Below are 25308 nucleotides of genomic sequence, written 5' to 3'. Positions count from 1 at the left end.
CGTGGAATGCTCGGACGTCGCGACGTTCCAGGGGGCGGGGCCTCCGGCGCCCAGACGGAAAGGGCTGGCGGGCGCTCCCCCTCCCCCCGGGCGACCGCATTGGTCCCCGCGGCGCGGGCCGGCCGGCTTCCGGGCGCTCCGGGTCCTTCTGACCACCCGGTGGAGAGAAGTTCTTTCGAGGTGGGCCACTTCCCCACCTCCGAGCCCTCCCATTTTGCTTCTCTGACTCCAGTCGCCCAGGAAGGACTCCAAAGTTTATTTATTCATTCATTCGTCAAACCGTGCTTCGCCCTTGGCTGCTTGCTCTAGGGAATATAAATAATAATAAAACAGCTAGTTCTTAGTGAAGAGTGTTCTAAGCACTTATTAAATCTTCACGAAAAAGCTAGGAGTTAAGTCATACTGATTCTGCGGTTGAGAAAACTGAAGTACAGTAACTATGATAATAGTTTGTCTGCAGCAGAGCTAGGACTGGGAAGCTGACGATCTGGCTCTAGAATCTGTGCTCTACACCATTGCTACTTAAACTGATCCCCAGACCAGCAACATCTTCATCGCCTGAGGGCTGGTTAGAAATGCAGACCCTCAGGCCCATCCCTGACCTTCTGGATCAAAATCTGCATTTCAACAAGATCCCTGGTGATTCCTGTGCATATTAAAGTGTGAGAAGAGATAGTCTAAATCAGTACATTTTAGAAATACAACAGGGTGGAAAGGCCATGGCTTCAAGGCCTCACCTTGTCATTAAATTGGCTGTGTGGCCTTGGACAAACCCTGAAGTCGGCCTTAGTTTCTGTTTGAGGAAAACATGGGCAGAGAAACTAGCTCCTCTTTTTTTCAATCAATATATATATATTTTTTTACCAGTTTCTTTTATAAAAAATAAATTTATCTATTTTTGGCTGCGTTGGATCTTCGTTGCTGTGCACGGGTTTTCTCTAGTAGCAGCGAGAGGGGGCTGGCTTCTCACTGTGGTGGCTTCTCTTGTTGCGGAGCACAGGCTCTAGGCATGTGGGCTCAGTAGTTGTGGCTCACGGGCTTAGTTGCTCCCCAGCACGTGGGATCTTCCTGGACCAGGGCTCGAACCTGTGTCCCCTGCATGGGCAGGTGGATTCTTAATAACTGCGCCACCATGGAAGTCCAAAACTAGCTCCTTTTTGGAGGAGTTTCTTGCTCAGACTCTATATAAAATCTTCCAGTTGCCATTTCTTCTACCTCCCAAACTTTGGGACTTTGCAGTTTGTCCAAAGCTGGATTCCACATGACCAGGAGGCAAACCACAAGCCTCCAGTAATGCTCCAAATGGGAGGAGGCCTTGGGGATCCCTGCCTCTCCTGGGGTCCTCCAAGGAGAGGAGACGCTAAGGAAGCGAGTTACTAGAGCAATGACACCCTATATAAGAGGCAAGCTCTGCGTTAAGCATTTTCTCAATGAATTGTTCTTTTTTATATAATAATTTTTTGTTGTTTTCATATCATGGAAATATTCATCTGCATTGTAGAAAACAGAAAATACTGATAAGTCACACAAAAAAGGAAATAATAATTACTCACAATTGCACCATCCAGATAACCCTTTAAAATGTCAATGTTTATTTTTCTAAAATTATTCTCTGAATAAACACATATACTTTTAAAAATGAGATCATTCTGCAAAGTTTTGTAAGCTGTTTTTTTTCACTAAAAAGTATACTGTCAACACATTTTCCATCTCATTAAATATTCTTCAACATATTTTTAATGACTTCCTAGTATGCCATTGAGTGAATAGATCATAATGTATTTCACCAAACCTGTACTGTTGGCAATTTAGATAGTTTCTAGTTCTTCTCTATTAGAAATAATACTGTAAAATATTTTTGTGGTAATATCTTTGTGCACACTCATGATTATTTCTAGAAGTGAATTAATTTCTAGAAGTGGAATTTCTCAATCAGAGGTTATGAAACATTCTAAGGCTTTTGATACAGTTCTTATTACCAAATTTCCCTGCTGAAAGGCTGAACCAATCTAATGAACAAACATTAGATATCTACTTAAAAAAAAAAAAGCACCTCTACCAACTGGCGAGATGAAAAGTGGTTTATTAGTAATCTGCATAAATTTTTAAATTCAACAGCTCTTGTTGTGTCAGCGTGAATGTGTGCTGTGTACCTTGTCTGATCTTGCAAGTCGTCTACTCTCTTCAAAAATACAAACAAGAAGTTCCTTTAGTTAACTAATCATTGCATTGCACTCTTTTGTTAAGGACAACAATGAATCTAAAATTATAAAGATCAGATATGAAGTTATGGGGAGGCAAAGATGTTGAAGTGTAAAGGGCTTTTAGGGGGACGAAAAAATGTAGCTTTTGAAGTTAAATACATAACCAGAAACCAGATCTGTCCTGAAGGAAGATGTTTCTTTACTTTCAGAATTATTGAGTAGGACTGTTCAGTTAAGAAGATTGTGCATCTTTGATGAGACAGTAAATCACCAGTATTTTTTACTTTTTTCAGAAGTATATTATTATTTCCCCACATTTTACAGAAAGGGAAACCTGTACTCAGAGTGGCTAAATAATTTGCCCAAGGTCCCAAAGCTAATAAGTGGTAGAGGCATGATTCAACCTAGGGAGTCCGCCTGCAGAATTCATGCTCTTAACTACTTTATTCTACTGCCTCTTGTGCTCCTTCATGAGTGCGAATTGACTTATTAGTTGTTGGTTTACTGAGGAAGGGGAACACCTGCACCCTGTGGAAGGTGGCTCCTGGTGAGCAGGGCCTTTTGAAGGATACTTCTGCCTCGCCCCTAGCTGGGACTGCCATGCCCAGAGCAGAGTCATCCTGGGCCTCCAGGCCAAGGTCAGCTACAAGCCGGCTGTCCTACAAGGAGGTAGGTGAGCTCAACACAGCGCCAAGGCAGAAGAGTTTCTGGAGGGCTGGCTGATCTGCTTGGGAACTTCACCAAGCACCTCCACCTCAAAGAAATAGGGGCTCCCCTTGTATTTTTCATAAAAGAAGAAAAAAAAAGACAAAGCACTGACCAGGGCCAATATGGGGAGGAGTTTCTGCCCAGGTGCATTCAATTAGAAAAAGTTGCTCAATGAAATGGCAAATTAGAGGGGTGGGAATGGAATGTCACAGGCCAGATGAAAAGCCCCAAGGAGGAAGGATGCAATGCTTTCTTCTTCTTCTTCCTTCTCCCACTCCTCTTCCTCTTCAGCATTGAAATGTCCCCATTTGAGAACTGAGGGGGTGGACAAGGTGATGGGTGAGGCCCATCACCCCACAGGCTACATTCTATAGCTGTTACCTTCAGACCCATTGAGATGACAGGTAGAGGCAAGGCAGCCTGAGTGGGGGGCTGGGGCAATGCAGCGGGGTCAGGCTGCTTGTGCTCAAAGCCTGGCTCCACCGTTTGCTCTTTGGTCCAATGAAGATAATAATAGTTTTACCCCGCACAGGGGTTCTGAGGACTAACCAGGCAGAAAGCATCTTGCCTGTGCCTGGCCCATATGAGCATTCAAAGATGGTAGTTTTGCTGTTGTCGTTGTTCCCTCTTTCAAGGAGTACCCTTTCTCCTATGAACATACACCCGGAACCCCTCAGAGAAAAGCAAAATTTGAGGACCAGAAGCCCTCCTTCTGGAATGGCAGCTCCAACAAACTTAGATGATCCAGATCACCGTGTGAAGTACATGGTCAGGGGGCTGGTGGTGAACACTGCAGGGCCCGGGGACACTGCTCTGTCACTCCACCCTCCCTGGCTGTGTGACTTTGGGCAAATTATACCACCTCTCTGTGCCTCAGTTTCCTTTTCTGAAAATGAGAATGATAGTAATGAAACCGTGCTTATGTTGCAGGGTTTTGTTGCTAAGCAAGGCTGCTCGGTTTTGCAACCCTGCTTTCTTAAGTGATTATTAACTTACAGGGGTCTCCCATACTTTTTTCTTTACTTACAATCCTCTAGTGGACTTAACTATCAGTAATACCCCCCCTAAGTGTGGTTGGGAGGATGAAATGCACTCATTCGTGTCAAACACACAGAACAGTGCCTGGCATATGGTGAGCCATTGAAAAAAAAAGTTCATCGTGATTGTGGAATTTACAGGCACAAATTTCTTTATCTATAGGGACTATTTATGATAATAAATGTAATATGATGGATGTGGAGGCACCTGGAAAATATAAAATGCCAGGGATTACTGTAGTGGTGGGAAAGATTTGGCAAATTCTTTGCTTCAGAAGGGATGAAGACGACAAGTGTTCTGGTCAATGAAACAATCCAGTATATGAAAAGCGGTCTAACGTGCCTTTATCGGATTCCTAGTTTTCCGAGAACTGGAGAAACTTATATGAATACTCTTTCCCCCCAAATTTTTACTTGGAAATATTTCAAAACTACAGGAAAGCTACAAGAATAGCACAGTGACCACTAACACACCCTTCACCTAAATTCCTACGTGTATTTTGCTGAACTATTTGAGACCTAATTACAGACATCATGACTCCTTACCCCTACGTTCTTCAGCCTGTGTCTCCTAAGAATGCAACAGTCTCCCAGTAACCATGAAACAATGATCCCAATTAGAAATTGCATACTAATACAATACCACAGACAATCTACATACAAAGGTCCCCAGTTGTTCCAGTAATAGCCTTTCATAGCTTTTTGCTTTCTCAACCCAAGATCCATTCGAGGATTGTGTTTGCATTGTTACCTCTTTAATCTCCTTTACTCTAGAACAGTTCCTCACCCTTTTTTAAAGTCTTTGATGGACTTCCCTGGTGGTCCAATGGTTAAGACTCTGTGTTTCCACTGCAGGGGGCACGGGTTTGATCCCTGATGGGGGAACTAAGATCCCACATGCCATGCGCTGTGGCCAAAAAAAAAAAAAAGTCTGGTAACACTGGTATTTTGGAAAGCCAATTGTTTTAATTAAGCCTTAAACTAAACTGAACAACATTTTTTTTTTTTAGGATTCAGGAGACACTTCAGGGCTTACAGTAATCCAGGTCACTATTTTCAGCATCTGTTTTAAAATATTTCAGATCAGTAATCTCCAAAAGTTTTTGTTCATCTATTCCTCAGTAAAAACTAAGCATACTCTTCCAATGGATACAGAATACTTCATTTATAAACTATGTCCAAACCTGCTACTCTAACATATTATGTACATTACAGAACATACAAAGAAAATGTAAAGAGTAAGACAAAAATACATAGAATAGAATTTTTCACATTTTCTTCCCACTCGACAGTGGAATGTCTTACACCCAGTGTTCGCCATTATTTGTCTATCCAGCTCCCAAGACAGGTTTCACTATTGATCAAGAAACTCTTTCCCACTGAGCCTGAATGGGCCTTAAAAATTTTAACACCGGGGACTTCCCTGGTGGTGAAGTGGTTAAGAATCCGCCTGCCAATGCAGGGGACACAGGTTCGAGCCCTGGTTCGGGAAGATCCCACGTGCCACGGAGCAACTAAGCCCGTGCGCCACAACGACTGAGCCTGTGCTTTAGAGCCTGCGAGCCACAACTACTGAGCCTACGTGCTGCAACTACTGAAGCCCACGCGCCTAGAGCCCGTGTTCTGCAACAAGAGAAGCCACCGCAATGAGAAGCCCGCGCACCGCAACAAAGAGTGGTCCCCGCCGGACGCAGCCAGAGAAAACCCGCGCGCAGCAACAAAGACCCAACGCAGCCAAAAATAAATAAACAAATAAATAAATTTATTTTTTTTAAAAAAAGTGTTAACACCGGGACTTCCCTGGTGGTGCAGTGGTTAAGACTCAGCGCTCCAATGCGTGGGGCTCAGGTTTGATCCCTGGCTGGGAACTGGATCCCACATGCATGCCGCAACTAAGGAGCCCATATGTTGCAACTAAGGAGCCCGCCTGCCGCAACTAAGACCCAGTGCAACCAAATAAATAAATAAATAATTTTTAAAATAATTTTTTAAAAATGTCAACACAGCACTCTGGACAGGGCTACCAAATCAGAGCAGGCACGTGAGTTGACCTGTTTTCTGTTTCTGTTTTACACAGGAGGCTGCCTTCTCGGCAACTCCACACAGATGTCCAATAGGCACCTTCAGACTCAACTTCTCCAAAACGGATATCCTAAGCTTTCCCTCAACAAACCTGCTCCTCGCACCAGCTTCCCCTTATCAGCACATGGCAACTCCATCCTTCCAACTGCTCAGGCCAAAACACTCGGTGTCATTCTTGACTCTGTTCTTTCAAATCCCACATCCATCCATCGGCAGGGCATGGCTCATCTACTTTCAAAATATCTCCAGAATCCACCCTCTTTTCTTCTCTTCCTCTGCTACCTCCCTGGTCCAAATTCAATTCTTTGTCCTAACTGGTCTCCCACATCCAACACATCACCCATTTCTGATTGGTTCTATGTCCAAAACACATCTCCAATCTTTGCCTTTTCTCTATTTCTACGGCTACCACCCTGGCCTCAGCGGCATCATCTGTTGCTTGGATTGGGGTGGTGGCCTCCTGACGGGCATCACTGGTCCACCCTTGCCCCATCCAGTCTAGTCTCAACCCCCCAGGGCTCTCCATTCACTCGTGTGATTATCTCTCACTCACTCTGCTCTGGCCACACTGGTCTCCTTGTTACTCTGGGAACATACCAGGTGTACATGTCCCCTTTGTATTTGCTGTTTCATCTGCCTGCAGTGTTCTGCCCCTTGATGTCCCCAAAGCCCCTCCCTCACTGCCTTTGGGCTTTAACTCAGTCACATTTCTCATATAGCCTTTTCTGGCCATCCTACCCCAACCCTGATTCTCCCTGGGCCCTTTCACCGCTTTATTTTTCTGCTTACCACTAACCACTAACATACACTATACTCTACCTTCATGTTCTGTTTATAGTTTGCCCATTCCCTCACCACCCCACCGAAACCAAATGGTGCCTGGTACACAGTAAGTGTTCAAAACATCTTTTTTGCATGAATGAATGAATGCATGAATGAGACAAGCTGGACGTGAGAAAAACACCAGCACAAGTTTCATGATAAATGGCAACTCACTCGTGGTCAGTGAGGAGCTCTAGAGCACAGGGTCAGTGGGGAGGGGTGGGGCTGGGCACAGTGGACAGCATGTGTTCCCCCCACAAAGCCAGGAGGCTCTGCTTAGCCCCAGCCTTTTGCTACACCGTGGTAAGGAGCCATCCAATTCCTTTAGTTTCCAAGGCACACACATGCTCTATGGGCTGGATCTGATGGGCAGGGAGCAGTTTGCAATCTCTACTCCATACGTTGCTTGTGAAAAGAAACCTCAGGTACTGGCCTGAACCCGTCAAGTCTCTCCTTATCATAAAATGAGAAGACAACCTATATATTCACACATGTGCTTTTTCTCCCTTGTTCTGGCTGCCAGGGTTCTGAATAAATGAGACCTTCCTGTTTGATATTCCTGTTCCACAGCTAAGGGTGAGGTGAGATCTGGGCCTCAGGTTTGGATGGGTAACTTGCTATAGCAAAATACCTGGCAAAGAGAGACTGGTCTTTGGACTTTCAGCTGGGAAGCAAGGAAGCCAGTATTCTTCATTCTAGGCACGAGATAGCCCTGCACCAGCTTAGCATCACGAAAAGTAAGAGAGGCTCTGGAGTTAGGTTGCTGTTTGCCGGTTGTGTGATCTTGGCCAGGTTACTTAACTTCTCTGTCCTAGGCTTCTCATCTGCAAAATGGGGATAGTAATAGCACATACCTCATAGGGTGGGTGCAAGGATGAATACAGAGAAAGTACCTACAACAGCCCCAGGCTCATAGTAAGTGCTCAATAAAGGTAGCAGTGACAGTTAACAATCCACACTTACTGGAACATGCTGGACCCGAGTCAGAGATGAGAAGCCTCCGTTTTAAGAGCTTCCAGTCTGGACTGGATGACTATGGTGATCCTGCATCATGGAGAATCCCAAGATGTCATTAGGACAGAAGACTTATTTACCTGGGCATCTGCAACTCCCATCAGAGGCAGGCAACGTGATCTGTGTGTGATGGGCAGGGTGGGCTGCAGTGGGAGTGGTAGGGGTGGGGTGATCCTGGGCACCTGAATCCCATGAGGCAGCCTACGGTGGAAGAAGTGGGACTGAAGGAGCTCAGAGGGTAGGTGGGGGCATCAGAGGGGAGAGGCAAGAAGGGGGCACCCAGAGAAAGTTTAGCTCCCAACTGTGGGGCACCTACCCACAGTTGGGAATTTTAGGTAGTAATAATAGTAGTACATCCCCCTTGCTAAGCACTTTCTCTTAGCCAGGCACTGAGAGCTTTACCAATTCACTCTAAGAGGCACAGGTGCTCTTATTACCCTCCTATAACAGATGGGAACAGAGAGACACAGGGAAGTTAGGTAACACCCAACACCAGACAGTGAGCAAGTGGTTGTCTTAGTTTGGGCTCCTCAGAAGCCGACTCTGAGACAAGGATTCAAGTGAAGTAATGTACCTGGGAGGTGATTCCAGGAAGCACCTGAAAGAGTGGGGAAATGAGACCCGAGAGGAAGGAAGCCGGTAAAGAATGCATCACTGGGTCAGTTACCACTGTGGGGTAGTGGCACTCAGTCCTTCTGGGAACTCTGGTAGATGATGAAAGGCCCCATGCCTTGGGGGACCTGCTTCTGAGGGGCAGGGCGAGGGAACAGGGACACCTGTCCATCAACTCCTAACAGCCATGGTTGAGGGCTGCTGGGGATGGAGGTGGGTCTGGAATTAAGCACCAGCACTTCCAGCTTTCCTGGGCGGTGGTGGGCATGGCAAGGGGGCTGACAGCCAGAACAGCCGTCAGGCAAAGTCGCAAGGCTGGGGCTTGGAAGGGGGCTGCTGCACCCTAAAATGTGAGGTCCACGGGCATCTGGGTAGAGAGTGTGTGCTACCTCGTCAGAGGTGGGATTCGAACGCAGGCGCCAGGGCAGGAGTTCTAATCCTGAATAACAGTTTTTAACAGTTTTGCGCTCATTCAAAAGTTGTATATGTACCAGAACATCAAACCTGGGGCTTTACCACGCTTCCTTTTTTATTTTTTAAAATTTATTTATGTTATTTATTTGTTTTTGGCTGTGTTCAGTCTTTGCTGCTGTGCGCGGGCTTTCTCTAGTTGCAGTGAGCGGGGGCTACTCGTCGTTGCGGTGCGCGGGCTTCTCATTGCAGTGGTTTCTCTTGTTGCCGAGCATGGGCGCCAGCGCGCGGGCTTCCGTAGTTGCAGCACGCGGGCTCAGTAGTTGTGGCACGTGGGCTCAGTAGTTGTGGCTCGCAGGCTTTAGAGCGCAGGCTCAGTAGTTGTGGCGCACAGGTTTAGTTGCTCCGTGCCATGTGGGATCTTCCCGTACCAGGGCTCGAACCCGTGTCCCCTGCATTGGCAGGTGGATTCTTAACCAGTGCTCCACCAGGGAAGTCCTATCAAGCTTCCTTTTAAGAGACATTATTTAATGAAAAACTGTTAATTTTGAAAATATGAAGTAGACAATAGCAGAGGAGGCACATGGATGTGGCAGCTGTGAGGACAGCATGTAAATGACAGACAGTTGGGAATTCGTGGAAGAGGAATAAAAGGGCAGAGTCTGGGGAATTCCCTGGCAGTCCCGTGGTTAGGACTCCATGCTTCCACTGCAGAGGGCATGCGTTTGATCCCTGGTCAGGGACTAAGATCATGCATGCCTCGTGATGTGGCCAAAAAAAACCCCAAAAGGCAGAGTTTTGAATCTGAAGACCTCAATTTAAGTCCCAGGACCCAGCTCTGTACCAGCTATAAACACAGAACCAAGCAAGCACCTCAACTCTGGGAGCCTGTTTCCCCATCTATAAAAGAGGATAACAAGAGGCCAAACTGCTTAGAGAATGGTTCCGAGACCAGATGTGATAATGCATGAGTTAGAAAGCATGAAGTAAACTGTGAAGTGCTAGGCAAATCTGAGGAGTGATTCCAAGGAATACTGTGGACAACAGTAGGGATGGGGACTCCTACTCTGCCCCTCTTTGTGCCACGCGCAGAGTCCCCACTGTCACCACCCCAACTTCAGCCTCGCAAACAGAACCCAGATTTTGTTGTGGTATCAGATGGTTGTTTCAGGGGAGGCCCGACACTCCCCTGTCTCAGAGGTTGAACCTAAATTCTTCCAAACCAAATCATGATAATTCCACAGCTGGTTTAGGAATGGGCAGTTGTCATATTCTGGCCATAAGGTGTGAAGTAAGTCTAATAAGGGGGCTTCAGTAAGTGGGGTGCAAGAGAAAAATAGATTCATTTCTGCCTCAGGTGAGAATGGAGTAAGATGTGCTAATATTTATTGGATGCTTACTATGTGCACTATTCTAAGAGTTTAAAAAACTAATTCATTTAATCCATATAACATTAAACTTCTGAGGTAAAGCACTGCTATCATTCCATCTGACGGAGAGGTTAAGCGATTTACCCAATGTCAGATAGCTATGGGATCTGAAACCAGGTTTGGCTACAGAACCCACACTCTTAACCATGTTGCCGTGATGCCCAGAGTAGCTGCACCCATCTTGCAATAATGAGAGAAGGAGCTGACACCTGAGAATGACAGCTGAACGATCAGAACAAATTTCCCTCCCTGATGTTGTTGAGCGGCTGAATTAACCAATCTTGGAACCACCTACCTCTGGGCTTTTTGTGATGTGTGAGATAGTATATTTTCCTTATTGCTTTAAGCTACTTTCACTCCCCAAATAAAAGTTCCTTTCTCTACTATCCCACGTGATAGGACAGCCTTTGATAGCAAACAGGCAAAGAACTCCACCAGACATTCAAGAAAACAGTAATTTCAATCTTATACAAACTCTTGCAGAGAATGTAAGAAGAGGGTTCACATCTCAACTCATTTTTAGTGTAACTTTGATTCCAAAACCCAACGAGTACAAAATGAGAAAAGAAAATTACACTTATGAACATGAATGTAAAATCCTAAGCAAGATATTAGCAAACTGACTCCAGCAATATATAAAAAGGGCAATATGTTATTGACTTTATACCAAAAATGCATGGTAGGGGCTTCCCTGGTGGTGCAGTGGTTGAGAATCCGCCTGCCAATGCAGGGGACACGGGTTCTATCCCTGGTCCGGGAAGATCCCACATGCCGCGGAGCAACTAAGCCCGTGCACCACAACTACTGAGCCTACGCTCTAGAGCCTGCGAGCCACAGCCACTGAGCCCATGAGCTGCAGCTACTGAAGGCTGTGCGCCTACAGCCCGTGCTCCACAACAAGAGAAGCCACCACGATGAGAAGCCTGCGCACCTCGACGAAGAGTAGTCCCCACTCGCCGCAACTAGAGAAAGCCCTTGTGCAGCAACGAAGACCCAACACAGCCAAACTAAATAAATAAGGTAAATAAACAAATAGAAAAAATTTTTTTTTAATGCATGGTAGTTTATTTTGAAAACATCGATATAATTCATCACACTAAAAGATTAAAGGGGAAAAAAATCATATGATCACATCAACAGAAGCCAAAAAAGTTTTTGATAAAATTCAACATCCATTTACAATATGAAAAAACTCTTGTCAAAGAAGGGATAGATGGAAACTTTCTTAGTCTGATATAGGGCATCTAATAAAATCTTACAGTAAACATCTTATTTAGTAGTGATACACTAAAAATAAACCAGGCAAAGTGCCAAGCGTGCCAGGCCACTGGACAGAGTTTTGAGGGCCTTAGCAAAGGCAGGGAAAGACCAAGGGTTACTGCTTCCTCCTCCATGGCCATCCTAACCAGTCCTTTGTTCTCAAGGCCACCTGTGCCCAATGTTCTCAAGGCCACCCGTGCCCAATGTTCTCAAGGCAGACCATCATTTCCCACCCCTCTCTTAACTTGTACATTTTTTAATGAATAGCATCACCTTTCTTCAGAGTCCTCAGATATTAAGCCATCTTGGATTTCTTCCTTTCTTGGGTTTCCTATATCCAATTAGTTACCTGGCCCAACAAAACCATTCTCTGAAGCTCACTTAGATCCCACTCTTCCTATTCCTCCAGTAGGCTTTTAACAAATTTCTCAAAATTTTCCACCAAAGTAAACCCCCTTGACAGCAGAGAGAATTCATCTCTCTGAGGAATCTGGTTGCATAATCTAAAATTGCCTTCTGCAAACCTGAAAGTCTAATATTCTGCCTTAAAATTGTATATACATTTTGCATGTGGTCCATCATACAGTCATAACTGTTATAAAAATAATGGTTTAAATTACTTATGGTTAGGAAAATGAAACTCCATGGAACCCATGTGTATCATAAAACTAACCGAAGGAGTCTCAAACCCTCTTTTGAAAGGCTGGGCCTACATTACTATTGCAGAAGCCTCCCTGAGAGGCCCTAGGTCTTCACCCTGCTTCCACACAGATCCAGGATCCGTGGCCCAGAGCCATCAGATTAATCTCTCACAGACATGCCTTTCATCTCCAGTCCAAGGACCTGCTTATCAGGTCAAATTTAAAAGTCAACCAGCCTGGCTTTTAAAGTTCTCCTTCAAGAGGGCCAAGGCACCCCATCCCATTTTATCTTAGCTGGAGCACTCCAGCCCACCTCAGGACCTTATCACCCACCACTGGCATCCTTTCTCCAAATCTAGCTCCTTCCTTCAAGGCCTAGCTCCTGGCCCACCAATTCCAGGAAACTTGCAGGGTTGTAAGATTGAAAGACTCAGGGAAATTTTAAGACAAAAGGATTGTTGATGCCCAAAGAGGGGAAATGACTTGCCCAAGGGCACACAACCAGTGAAAGGTTGTTACAGACTGTTTTCATTGTTTCCCCAAAAACTGGAAACTCCTGGGGGTGGGTACCACATCTTTTTATTCCCCAAATTTATTAACCTCCTGTAGGATAAAGACATGGCTGTGGTTCTGGACTCCCTGCTCAGGCAACTCCCCTGCTTGGAAGGCCTTTCCTCCACCTCTGTTCAGTCATTCACACTTGCAAAATCCAGTTTAAGATCCCTCTAATTGTAGGTTATTCACTTTTTCCTTTTTAAATTGTCATTAGTGTTGTTAAAACACTGAGCAAAAAAATACATTTTTAGAAAAGATCCATCTTTCCCCCAAACTCACAAATCCAAGCCAGGTGACTTTTTCTTTTCTTTTTTTTTTTAACATTCCCTCCAAGAGTGTTTGAATCATTAATTCTCTCATTCATTTATTCCACAGATCTTCATTGACATGCTATCAAATGCCAAGATCCTCCTGGGGCCATGAATACAACGACAAATAAGACAGCTCTTTTCTCTTAAAGAAAATACAGTCTCCTGGGGGAAACAAAATGTACTTTGCTTTCCTTTTTTCTTTTTCTTTTTTTTTTTTTGCTTTCCTTCTTAATAATTTACCTTTGCTTGATTCTTCAATTGACTCAAGTATGTGGGTTTTGGGGCTTTGACTCATCCTGTGGCCAGAAAGTTCCCTGAAATCAGGAATTGAATCTTCTAATCTTTTTGTATCTAAGTAGAATATGTTCCAGTTAGTACTGGTTGTCCTGATATAATTATTAATGGTGCACCCTTTCACTCTCAAAAGTGCCCAGTTTGGAATAACAAGTGTTGGTGAGGATGTGGAGAAATTGGAGCCCTCCTACACTGCTGATGGGAATGTAAAATGGTGCGGCCACTTTGGAAAACAATTCGGCACTTCCTCCAAATGTTAAACAGAGGGACTTCCCCGATGGCGCAGTGGTTAAGAATCCACTTGCCAATGCAGGGGATACGGGTTCGATCCCTGGTCCGAGAAGATCCCACATGCTGCGGAGCAACGAAGCCTGTGCACCGCAACTACTGAGCCTGCGCTCTAGAGCCCGTGAGTCACAACTACTGAGCCTGTGTGCCACAACTACTGAAGCCCACACGCCTAGAGCCCGTGCTCTGCAACAAGAGAAGCAACGCAGTGAGAAGCCCGCGCACCTCAAAGAAGAGTAGCCCCAGCTCGCCGCAACTGGACAAGGCCCACGCGCAGCAATGAAGACCCAATGCAGCCAAAAGTAAATAAATAAATTTTAAAAAGCACTCCAGATTGGATTAATAAATTATATGATCATCTTTTACCTAGGGTGGCCTTAGCATGAATGATTGACAGCATAAGGGCTTTTGAGTTAAACTTGGGCTGAATCCCACCTCTGCCACTGACTTCTTGTGTGACCTGGGAGAAATGATCTGATTCCTCGTCTGCAAAATAGGGTAGTAATATCTGCCTCAGAGGCCTGTTGTAATGTAAGTAAGCTTATGCGTGAAAAGTGCTGGGAGCCCCCCAATCCCATATTCAAAGTACTCAACTTTTAGTAGATGTTTACACTGATCCAGAACAGATGGATGGACCAATGGATGGAGCAAGCCTGAAGCAACTCAAGATTCAGGGAGCAGGTTATACCCACTCCACAAAACGATATGTTCTCCTTAAAAAGGTACTCAAGGAGAAGCAGCAGACCAAGCTCCCCGCTGTCATCCATTCTGCTTGGTCATTCAGCACCCACATCCGGTGCCCTACAGGGTGCAAAGCCCTAGGCTGAGCTTCCTGGAGAATAATGGGGAGAGATCAGGATACCCACTTTCAGAAGTTTCCCCTCAACAGCGGGAGGCTGGGCGTGTGCAGAGGAAGAAGGCAGCCGGCACAAAGGCCACGTAAACAAGTCCAGGCTGACCGGAAGCACCCCTGGTCTGAGTGCCTCTGAGCAGATAACCCCGACTGGGTCAACCGTGTGCTCTCCCTGAGATGTGCCCTCCATCACCTACCATCGAATGCTGAGGTGTGTCAAATAGTCCCAGTGATGCCTTAATCAAAACCCTCATCCACAGCTCCCCTCGCTCCTCCATACTCCATCTGCCTCTAGAACTACAAAAACATCTTCCAGGGCTTAAGCCCAGGCCCTGGTTTTCTCCTCTCACGTACACCTCTGAGACCTCACCCTATTCCTTCAGCCTCAGCTTTCATGTTTCTCCAGCTCTAACCTTCATCCCGAACTCCCAGCCCACACCCCCACCTGGATGTCACACAGACACCTCGAACACAAGATGCTCGAAACCTATCTCTCCTTTTTTTTTGCATTCTGTGTTGGTTAACCATGATCCACTGGGTCACCCAAGATGAAAACGTGGACATTAGTCTTTCTCAGCTCCTCTGGATCCGAGTTTCCACATCAATCTATAAGCAGATCCTGTCACCTCTACTTCCAAAATGTCTCTGGACTCTGGCCCCTCCATTCAAGGCTCCGGTACTCCCAGCTAAGCCTAGCACTGCTGCAATACTCTCTTCCCATGGTCTCTCTACCTCCATTCACCCTCTCCAGCCTGTGTTCCCCAGGATTGCCCAACCACTCTTTCAAAACTTCAGGAATGCACACGTGCTCCCTTTGCTTCTTTAAACCTTAAAATCTCTGTGTCTACAGGGCAAAATCCAGACCACTTATCCGAAATGGACGTGCAAAGTCGGCCATTAAAAAAAAAGGCTGCCATGATCTACCCTAAATTCTCCCTCCAGCTTTATCTCCCCTCCAATCCCCCCACCCCTTCCGACCTATACTCCAGGGCCACTGAGTGTCCAACACGGATGCTCCTACTCAGCCCACACACTGCTTTCTGCCTAAACCCCACATCCCCACCGCTCTTCAAATGCTCCATGTCCTTCAAGGCCAGCTCATATATCACTTCTGCAGAGACGCTCGCCTCAGTTTCTCTGCTGAAGTCTGAAGGGAGCTGTGGGGTGAGATACAGGGTCCACAGAGGCCACCCTGACTACTGACCAGGCAGGAGGAGTGTGCCTTTGCGAAGTCATCATAATTCAGGGTCGGGTCTTCAGCTTTGCAGGAGAAAGTGTGTTTCTTGAGGCTGCCTGTGGAGTAGACACAATCTAATTGTCTCCAATAAAGGCCGTGGAAAGAAACGGAGAGACAAAACAGAAAAACAGAGCCACAGGTGAACCTCAATCCCAGCTGATCCGCCCATGCTGTCATTGACACGGGAAGTCAAAGTCCAACCAGAGTGTGTCATGGTGAACAGAGCAGCCTGTCCTCAGCCAAGGCGCCCACTGTTCCCACAAAAGACCGTGTAGGGACTTCCCTGGTGGCGCAGTGGTTAAGACTCCGCGCTCCCAATGCAGGGGGCCTGGGTTCGATCCCTGGTCAGGGAACTAGATCCCACATGCATGCTGCAACTAAGAATTTGCATGCCATAACTAAGACCTAGCACAAATAAATAAATAAAAAGACCGTGTAGAGCAACGGCCGACATTGTGAGTCAAGAGTTACAGAACTGGCTGGGGGCTTCCTGGTGGCGCAGTGGTTGAGAGTCCGCCTGCCGATGCAGGGGACACGGGTTCGTGCCCCAGTGCGGGAAGATCCCACATGCCGCGGAGCGGCTGGGCCCGTGAGCCATGGCCGCTGAGCCTGCGCGTCCGGAGCCTGAGCTCTGCAACGGGAGAGGCCACAGCAGTGACAGGCCCGCGTACCGCAAAAAAAAAAAAAAAAAAGAGTTACAGAACTGGGGTTTGAAACCCAGCGTGGCCACTTACCCTGTGACTTTGGATGACTTAACCTAGACTCTTGCCTTCCTCATCTGTCAAATGGGGCTAGTGATTCCCTTTGTCCTGGCTATTCCATCTGCCTGGACCACTCTTCCCCTAGATTCCCACACAGCACCCTTCCCCCTTCTCTCATGCCTCTGCTCACTGGTCACCTTCTCAGAGAGGCTTTCCCGGACTTTTTAGATAAAATGGGAGCCACTTCCCCTACCTCTAGAATTCCCATCCTCCTAACCCTGCCACATCCCCAGTGCCTGGACCAGGGCTTGAGGGAAGTGTTCAACAAATGCAGCAGAATGGATGAGTGAAGCAAACGGATCCCACAGAGGTGTGAGGCTGTAAACTGTACAGAACTGTGCATGGCCCACCCCATGCAATGTTACACTTTATTAGGAGAGCCTCCTGCTCTCAGAGATGCCAGGCACCCAGAGATGCCCAAGGGGAGCTGGGGGCTCAGAGTCCTGTTGGAAAAACAGATAGAAACCTCGGGAGAAGGGCTCCAGAGTGTGTGTGTGTGTGTGTGTGTGTGTGTGTGTGTGTGTGTGTGTGTGTGTGTGTGTGTGTGTGTGTGTGTGTGTGTGTGTGTGTTTATGTGGTTTTTCTCCTAGTGAAGACTTAGTGAGGCTTAGTGAGGTGCAAGGACCAGGAATATTTGGTGTGTGGTTCAGCACTGCCAGCAGGTAGGGCGCAAGACAGGATGGTGGCAAGAACGGAGGCCGGACAGAAGGCAGGGCAGATCATGAAGGCCTTTGTGGCAGCAGCAGAATCTGAGCTGTGCCCCCAAGGCAATGGAGAGCTATTAAAGGGTTTTCATCTGCACCAGAACCTGAGTACATAAGCATCTGGAGTTTCAGGAAGAGTAAACTAAGTGAGCAGTTAAGAGGTTCTTGTAATAACTTAGTGAGAAATTCCAAGGGCAGCTTATGATAATAGAAGAAATGCAGGAGACAGAATCACTGGAACTCGGTGGCCGTTTGGATGGTGGTGGGGAGAAGAGTCCAGGCCTACTCTCGGGAGTCTGGCTTCGGCAATTTGGAGGAAGGTGTTTCTGTTTCCTAGGATTAGGAATCTAAGTGGAAGAACAGATTTAGGGGAAAAGATTCTCTGTTTCACAGGTTGCCGTTGAAGTGTCCACATTCAAGTGAAGTCCCACACCGGCCAGACATAATAAATAGGTGTCATTTATAGAGTCCTTACCGTGCGCTTGGAATGCCGAGTCTATTTTCATTCTCACAACAATCATCTAAGGTAGGCATTACTATCCCATTTCACAGGTAAAGAGACTGAGACTAAAAAAATAACCTTTAAGGTCCACAGCCAACATGGGCCCCGCTGGAGTGTGAGCTCTGGCCCTGGCTGCAGACACCCTCCCCTCTCTCCGACCTTGACCTGGATGCCTTGAGCCTGGACGACAGGGGTATGCATGCACCTCTGAAGTCCTCAGCACAGGCAACCCAGCCCCGGACTGGATGCTGCCACCTAGGAAATGTGGGAGAGCAGAATACAGAGATCACCCACATCCAAGGGGTAAGTGGAGAAAGAGGGGCCTCGGGAGGGAACAACAGCCCGAGAGGTGGGGAGAGAAGGGAGAAAGCTGAAGCAAACAGCTGATGTCAGATCACGATGCCGCCAGAGGTCAGCAGCGCCAGGACCCCTCTCTCAGCCCAAGCACCCCCTAGCCCCACTGACGCATTCTTTCTTCAGATACGTTAACAGAGGCCAAGGGTTAAGGTCGAGCCCTCCTTGGCTCTAGAAGCCTCTGTGTCTCTTTAGATCAGTTTGCCTATTTTTACTCTGACCCATTATGTATCGATTTTATAGTTTACCTCAGAGCAGAGGATCTTAATTTCAATTTCTGGGAAGTTTCTTCCAGGCTGACCTCCTGCAGTGTGGAATGTAACAAAAATATTATCTATTAGGCCTGTAAACTCAGATCTAGATTAAAATACAGGCTCTGCTGTGTGACCTTGACCCTCAGCCTTCTCACCTATAAAATGGGGATCATATAAGCTGCTTGTAGGGGTGGTTCTGAGGGAGAGAAATGCACCTCCAACATCCAGTTTATGGTATGTGTTGTAATTATTACGTTGTCTCCATTTACTTGGCTTCATTCCTGATCACTTGGTGAACTGGTGAAGAATCCTTTTTTTTCAGCGGCGCCACGTGGCTTTCAGGATCTCAGTTCCCCAACCAGGGATTGAACCCGGGCCATGGCAGTGAAAGCCTGGAATCTTGACCACTAGGCCCACTAGGCTACCAGGGAACCGCCGAGCTTATGAAGAATTCTGATGCCCCTACTCCACTCCCAGACCGGGAGACCAGAATCTCCAGGCCTGGGGCCCAGGTTCTGTATGTTTATCCCCAGGTGGTTATGAAACACGTCCAGGGCTGAGCCACAAGTCCCACTCCAGCAAGGAATTACTCCCTCCTCCCTATATATCTTCATGCTGAATTTCTCAGTCTATCCGTAAACTACCTCTTAGAAGGAAGGTCTGTCTCTCCTAGGATCGTACATTCTCAGAGGGCCATCCCCTCCCAGGATGAATGTGGTTATTCCCAAACCAACAATCTATTGAGTCATGCCTCCTATCCATTTACAAGAATTTCATTGTCAAAGGGCAACCGGGAGCTTTCTAATTTATTCATATATTCCCTCATTTGCAGTTGCCCCTTGAAGCTCTCTGCAACATGGATAATTGAGAATTCACACACATTCTGGGGTGAGGTTGGAACAAATGGAAAGAGAAGAAGTTTAGCACAAGTTCATCCAAGTCTCCTCCAGGTACGAATATCTGCTTCATAATTAATGATAACAAGAACAACAGAAACAGTTATATATTCTGTGTGTCAGGCATGGTTCTAAATGTGCTACATAAATTAATTATTTTAATCCTCAAATTTATTGTTATCCCCGCTTTACAGAGGAGGAAACTGAGAGGTCCAGGATCTGGAGTTAATGATTTAAGGACAAGCTAAGGAGACATGGACTGGGCAAGCCCCCAGCGGCCTCAAACCAGAGACCACTGAAGAAGAAAAACTGACCTTGTCCCCAGGCCTGGGGAGGATGCAGGAGGAGGAGGGCTGAGTCCCAGGAAACCAGACTTGGGGTCACAGCTGACCACAGGCCAAAGGCTTCCTGGATTCCCTAGCAGAGGAATGAGACACATGAAAGGGAAATTCCTCCAGGAAAAGACAGCATTTTTGAGGGTTTTTTGCCCTCATCTCTGATTTCAGACCCATGGTTTCTTTGCTGAGTCATGGAGGACATTTTGAAAGGGGTGGGGCGGTGGCGGAGTATCAAGTCCCGGCTCCCAAGGCCGGACTCGCTGGGGGCCTCCTGGGCAGCCCAGCTCCCTGCCCCTGGAAGGTTGACACCACCCAGCACCTGTTCTAAAAATAGTTCACCAGGAGGAAGTATATTCTACTCTCTTCTTCCTCATCTTCCCCTGAGTCTCCTCAGTGAATAAATTAAAACACGAATGAATGCTTGAATGAATAATCAAGTCAATAAGTGATGGGACATTTACTGATCCCCTACTGAAGGCTTTGGAATCAGATACCCCTTGGATTCCAGCTCTGCCACTCATGACACTAGGCAGGCAACGGAGCCTCAGTTTCTTCACGTGCAAAATGGGGGTATTTGTTTCAGTCTACAAGCTTGAGGGGAGGGCCAAGGGAGGTAAGAGAGGCAAAACTCTTGGCACCCGGTGGCATTCCATAAATGGTACCTTCTGTGTGCCAGGCACCGAGAGGGGTTGGATATCAAAGAGGAATACACCTGGTTCTCTAGTTCACAGCCCAGTGGGAGGGGAAATAGAGATACAATGAATCAACACAATGGATGAGTGTTAGAAGACAGGCCAGGTCCCAAGGCAAAGGACACAGAAGGGAAAAAGACCAGCTTCCAAGTTGGGATGGGGCACATCTGGGAGTTTCTGCTAAAGTCTCTGGTCCAGGGCTTCTCAGACAATCACCTGCACAGAACCACCCAGGACTTCGTGAAAATGCAGACTACGATTCAGCGGTTCTGGGTGGGGCCTGAGATTCTGCACTTCTAACTAGCTCCCCCAGCAATTCTGAACCAGGGATCACACTTTGAGTCCACAGCAAGGCAGCTGTCAGCTGTCCTCACACCCACAAATTTCTCTATTACTCTTTGTATCCATTTTAGGACACCTGCTCAAAGTGACTTGCAGAACCTGGTAACTGGGCAGCTACCTGAGCCCCTCCCCAGATCCCAGAATCAAAGTCACAGATACACCCTGGTGACTCTGTTGCCCACTAAGGTTCATGTCCTTGAAGGTGGTTATTTATTTGCTTCCTCCAGCCTTCCCCTTTCTAGGCCAGATCATCCAAATGCTTCAAATATTTTCACATCCGGTATTTTGTAATGAATTCCCTTTAAAAGGTCATATATTTAGGAGAAAGGAGTTTAATTATGAGTCTTTTATTAATGTAAACCATCTTCATTCCATATCAAGGGGTAGGAGAGGGGAAACCATTGGAAAAGATTAGAATTTTTTGCTGATTTTGATAAAACAGTGGTTATCAACAAAGATAACATTTAGCTGACAGCAAACAGGGTAAGATGTGTCACCAATTCAAAGATTATTTTAGATAAATCACTGCACCAGAAAACATAACTTGCCCTAAAATCTTACGGTTCACATACGGCAGGAACTTTGACGGAGTTTTCCCCAAATTTGACAACTATCCTAATATTTATATGATATGACCAGTCACTTGTGAAGCTGGAATAAACTTTTCTAAACCATCGATAATTTAAAAAACTTCCAATCAACCATGCTAGATAACACTGGGTTATCTTTTTTATTTTCTCTATGGAAACTGTCATAAGCAGATACAAAAAGGATGCAGCCAAAAGATGTAGGAAAAAAGTATTATAGAGGAGAATCAAGTAGATAACACAAATATTCTGTTATTTTTCTGGATTTGGTGACATTTGTGATATTTTTCATGTTTAACATTTTTCTAATATGTCGTGATTTCATTTCAAAATCTAAATAAATATTCACTTTTGTACCTTTTATATTTGGGATTTTGCAGTGTTTTTCTTAAAGAGGGCCCCCCAGAATTGCCTAAGCTTTAGACCCAACAAAATCCGAATCTATCCTGGGGCAGAGTGGAAAGCTCATGGGCTTTGGTGTCAGTCCTGGGCTGAAATCACAGATATATCCCTTGCTGGCTGTGTGCTGTGTGGCCTTAGACAAGTAACTTAACTTCCCCTGAACCACAGTTTTCTCCTTTATCTAAAATGGGATGTAATATCTAGCTCACAGGCTTGTCTCAAGGATTAAACAAGATGCTGCATGTAAAGTGGCTATTATGTGGCCATCTCAATGACCTTGTGGTAAAGAGAGAATTGAGACAGTGAGAGGTTCATCTGAGGTCACACAGCTGAGGACACGTACTTTAGAAAAAGAAGTCTGGATTTCAAGTTTATATTAACAATCCTCCTTCCTCTCTATCTCCCCCACCCCTTTCAAGACAGGAAGTAAAAAGCAATCCCATGTTATCCGTGAGCCCAACTAACTCTAACCCATTCCTCTTCACCAAAGAGAGGTCACAGAGCCATTTCCCACCGCCAGCACAACCCGCCTCCACGTGGGGAATATGAAACGAGCACCCACCCCGACAGCGCCTGTGAGAAATCATGAATCAGATGAAATTAAGAAATATTTGGCCTTTTGTTGAAATCATATATTTGGTTACCAGTTTTATGTTCTCTTTTTCCCACCAACTCAGACAACCCCAAGTTTCTTCTCTTCTTTCCACAAACTTGTGCCAGTTTCTTTACAAGCATTATCTCATTTCTTTCTTACCGTGGCTCCACACGGTAAGTAGTTATTACCCCCATTTTGTGGATAAAGAAACTGAGGCTCAGAGAGGTGAAGCACCTTGCCTGGATACGAATCCCAGTCTGTCTAATGGCAGAGGCCAGGCTCCTAATCATCAGACAACATTGTCTTCCTGCCAACTGCCCCCTCCTGTGTGTCTCAGGACAGTGGAACTGGAACTCAAGTGTGTGCTGGAGTCAAGAGTGGACAGTGAGAGGACCCTTGTGCCTCCATAGCTCCCCTGAACCCCAGCATTACCCAGCGGTGCCACACTACTCCTACCTCCCCTCAACTTGCCTACTGACGCATCCTTTGGCTCCCAATCCTCCCTGCAGAGTAGAGCTAAGAGCTGCCTGCCTCTGGAGGAGCTATGGGGTGGGCATCAGAAGACTCTGGTTCTAATCTGGTTGGGCCACCATCTCACCCTTAGGCAAGTTGGTGGATCTCTCTAGACCTCATTTGCCACAATTTAAAAATAAGTTAGGGGGGCTTCCCTGGTGGCGCAGTGGTTGAGAGTCCGCCTGCCGATGCAGGGGACATGGGTTCGTGCCCCGGTCCGGGAAGATCCCACATGCCGCGGAGCGGCTGGGCCCGTGAGCCGTGGCCGCTGAGCCTGCGTGTCCGGAGCCTGTGCTCTGCAACGGGAGAGGCCACAGCAGTGAGAGGCCCGTGTACCGCAAAAACAAACAAACAAACAAAAATAAATAAAAATAAGTTAGGAAAACAGACTCCCAGGATCCTTGGCAGTTCTGACATTCTCCAAGTGAGCCCACCTGGAGTACATATATGCAGGTTATTGAACGTGTTCTTGCTGATTTTCTGAAGATTGCCCCCACCCAGAGCTAGAGTGTTCTCTGTTTATAGTGCATCACGAAGGCTGCAAGGTAGATATGGTGGTTAACACGAGGTGGCTGTGGAGTTTAGATTAGCCTTGGCTCTGAATCCTGGCTCGCCCAGACCCTGGCTACATGGTCTTGGGCAAGTCCTTAACCTCCTGAAGTTTCCTTTTCCTCCTCTACAAAATGGTGGTCTCATAGTGATCCCCATCCCATAAAGCTGTTGTGAGGATAAGAGATAGCACTTAGTGCCAGGCTGAGGACTCAACCAAGAAGGCCATTTACGATCATTACCATGTGTGATGTCCTCAGGCTTCCTTGTCTATTTTTTTGCGGGGGGGCTGCATTGGGTCTTTGTTGCTGCGGGCGGGCTTTCTCTAGTTGCGGCGAGCGGGGGCTACTCTTCGTTGTGGTGCGCAGTGGCTTCTCTTGTTGAGCAGCACAGGCTCTAGGCACGCGGGCTTCAGTAGTTGTGGCACGCGGGCTCAGTAGTTGTAGCTCAAGGGCTCTAGAGCGCAGGCTCAGTAGTTGTGGCGCACGGGCTTAGTTGCTCCACGGCATGTGGTCTCTTCCTGAACCAGGGCTCGAACCCGTGTCCCCTGCATTGGCAGGCGGATTCTTAACCACTGTGCCACCAGGGAAGCCCTCCTTGTCTATTTTTGACCTGGTATATAGACACTGAAAGGGGTACCCTGGAAGGAAGACTGAGATGCAGAGGTGCAGAAGAAGCAAGAGACATGGGATGGACAGATGGTGCAACTCCGGATGGCTGCACCTGGCTGATCTGGGAAAGAGAAGGGCCTCACCCTCTGTCCAGCCCCACCCACGTGTGTCTGGGCAACGTCAATGAGATGTTGGGCTGGAAAATGCTGGAGAACATGAAAATATCCAAAGTGGGAATGACAGATATTTCTGAAATGCATTCCAAATTTTCTATCTCAGCAGGCAATGCCAAATCTCTGGGCTCAAGCATAGAATCTGTTCTTTCCTTCTCTCCACATTGGCACCATTCCTAATCAGAATTTCATTCTCCATTCAAGCAGTCAGCTCGAAGCCTCCAACTCTTCCAGCCTCAGAGAGCTCAGCCCATCTGCTCTAAATCCTTTAAAACAAACAAATAAACTGGTAAAACAAACAACATTCCTACCATTTCTCTCTCTTCAAAAAAAAAAATCTTGGCATTTATTTAAAATACTAAAAAATGGAAACAACCTAAATGTCCAACAATAGAGGATTCATTAAATAAATTATAACCTTAAAAAAAATTTAAAAAATTAAAAAAAATAAATTATAACCTTACAATAAAATATTATACTATAATAGAATATTATACTATATTATATATTATGGTTGAATACCATAATATCAACCATGGATATAGAATAGAGTGGTAGTTATCAGTGTGACCCCTGGAGGTGGACTGACCCCATGTCTGCCACGTACCAGCTGTGTGGCCTTGACAAGTCTCTTTCTGCCGTAGGTGTGCATCCGAAACATGACAATAATAATAAAAAGAGCTCTAGACTCTGCAGTCAGACTTCCTGCCTGGTTTAAATCCCAATTCTGTCACGTTCTAATAGCTGTACAATCTTGGACAGGTGAATTAAGCCTTCTGTGCCTCAGTTTCTTCTACTGTAAATGAAATCTACCACGGGGATTTTGGGAGGTGCGAATTCAATGAGCTAACACGTGTAAAACCCTTAGAACAGCTAATCTGATATTATCTTTCCCCACCGCCACCCTGCCTCTAACCCCCCTCCCCCACAAGTGATCTCTAAATATAAATGCACATCCAAGTCACTTGGAACGCACCACCTCGAAAAGGAACACCTGAGCTACTCCAGCTGGGCCTGCAGCCAGCTCAGGTGGGCGCCTTGGCAGGGGCGTCCGTCATCCGTAAGAGCTGGCTGAGCAGGCGCTAACTAACCCTCGTCCCTTCCCCTCTAACGCGAGCAGCTGGGGGTGGCTGGGGCCCACTTTGGTCCGGAAAAACAACAGTCCGAGCTCAGGGTCTGGTGAGCCACGTGATGGGGCACACTGCCCTTGAGCTGAACTGGAAACTCGACGGCTGTCTGCAGCGGGCTCCTGATGGGGGGTCCCAAGCGCCCTCGT

General features: G+C 46.6%; 1 protein-coding gene across 2 annotated transcripts in view; it reads right to left on the bottom strand.

Moving 5' to 3' along the window:
* Window positions 1–25308, bottom strand: part of CCND3 (cyclin D3) — an 81206-nt gene that overhangs the window by 7349 nt on the left and 48549 nt on the right. The window lies entirely within an intron of this gene.

Source organism: Pseudorca crassidens, chromosome 10 (assembly GCF_039906515.1).
Source record: "Pseudorca crassidens isolate mPseCra1 chromosome 10, mPseCra1.hap1, whole genome shotgun sequence".
In the NCBI taxonomy this organism is placed as follows: Eukaryota; Metazoa; Chordata; class Mammalia; order Artiodactyla; family Delphinidae; genus Pseudorca; species Pseudorca crassidens.
The sequence above is the reverse complement of the archived record's forward strand: the minus strand, read 5'-3'. Positions and strand labels throughout refer to the sequence as shown.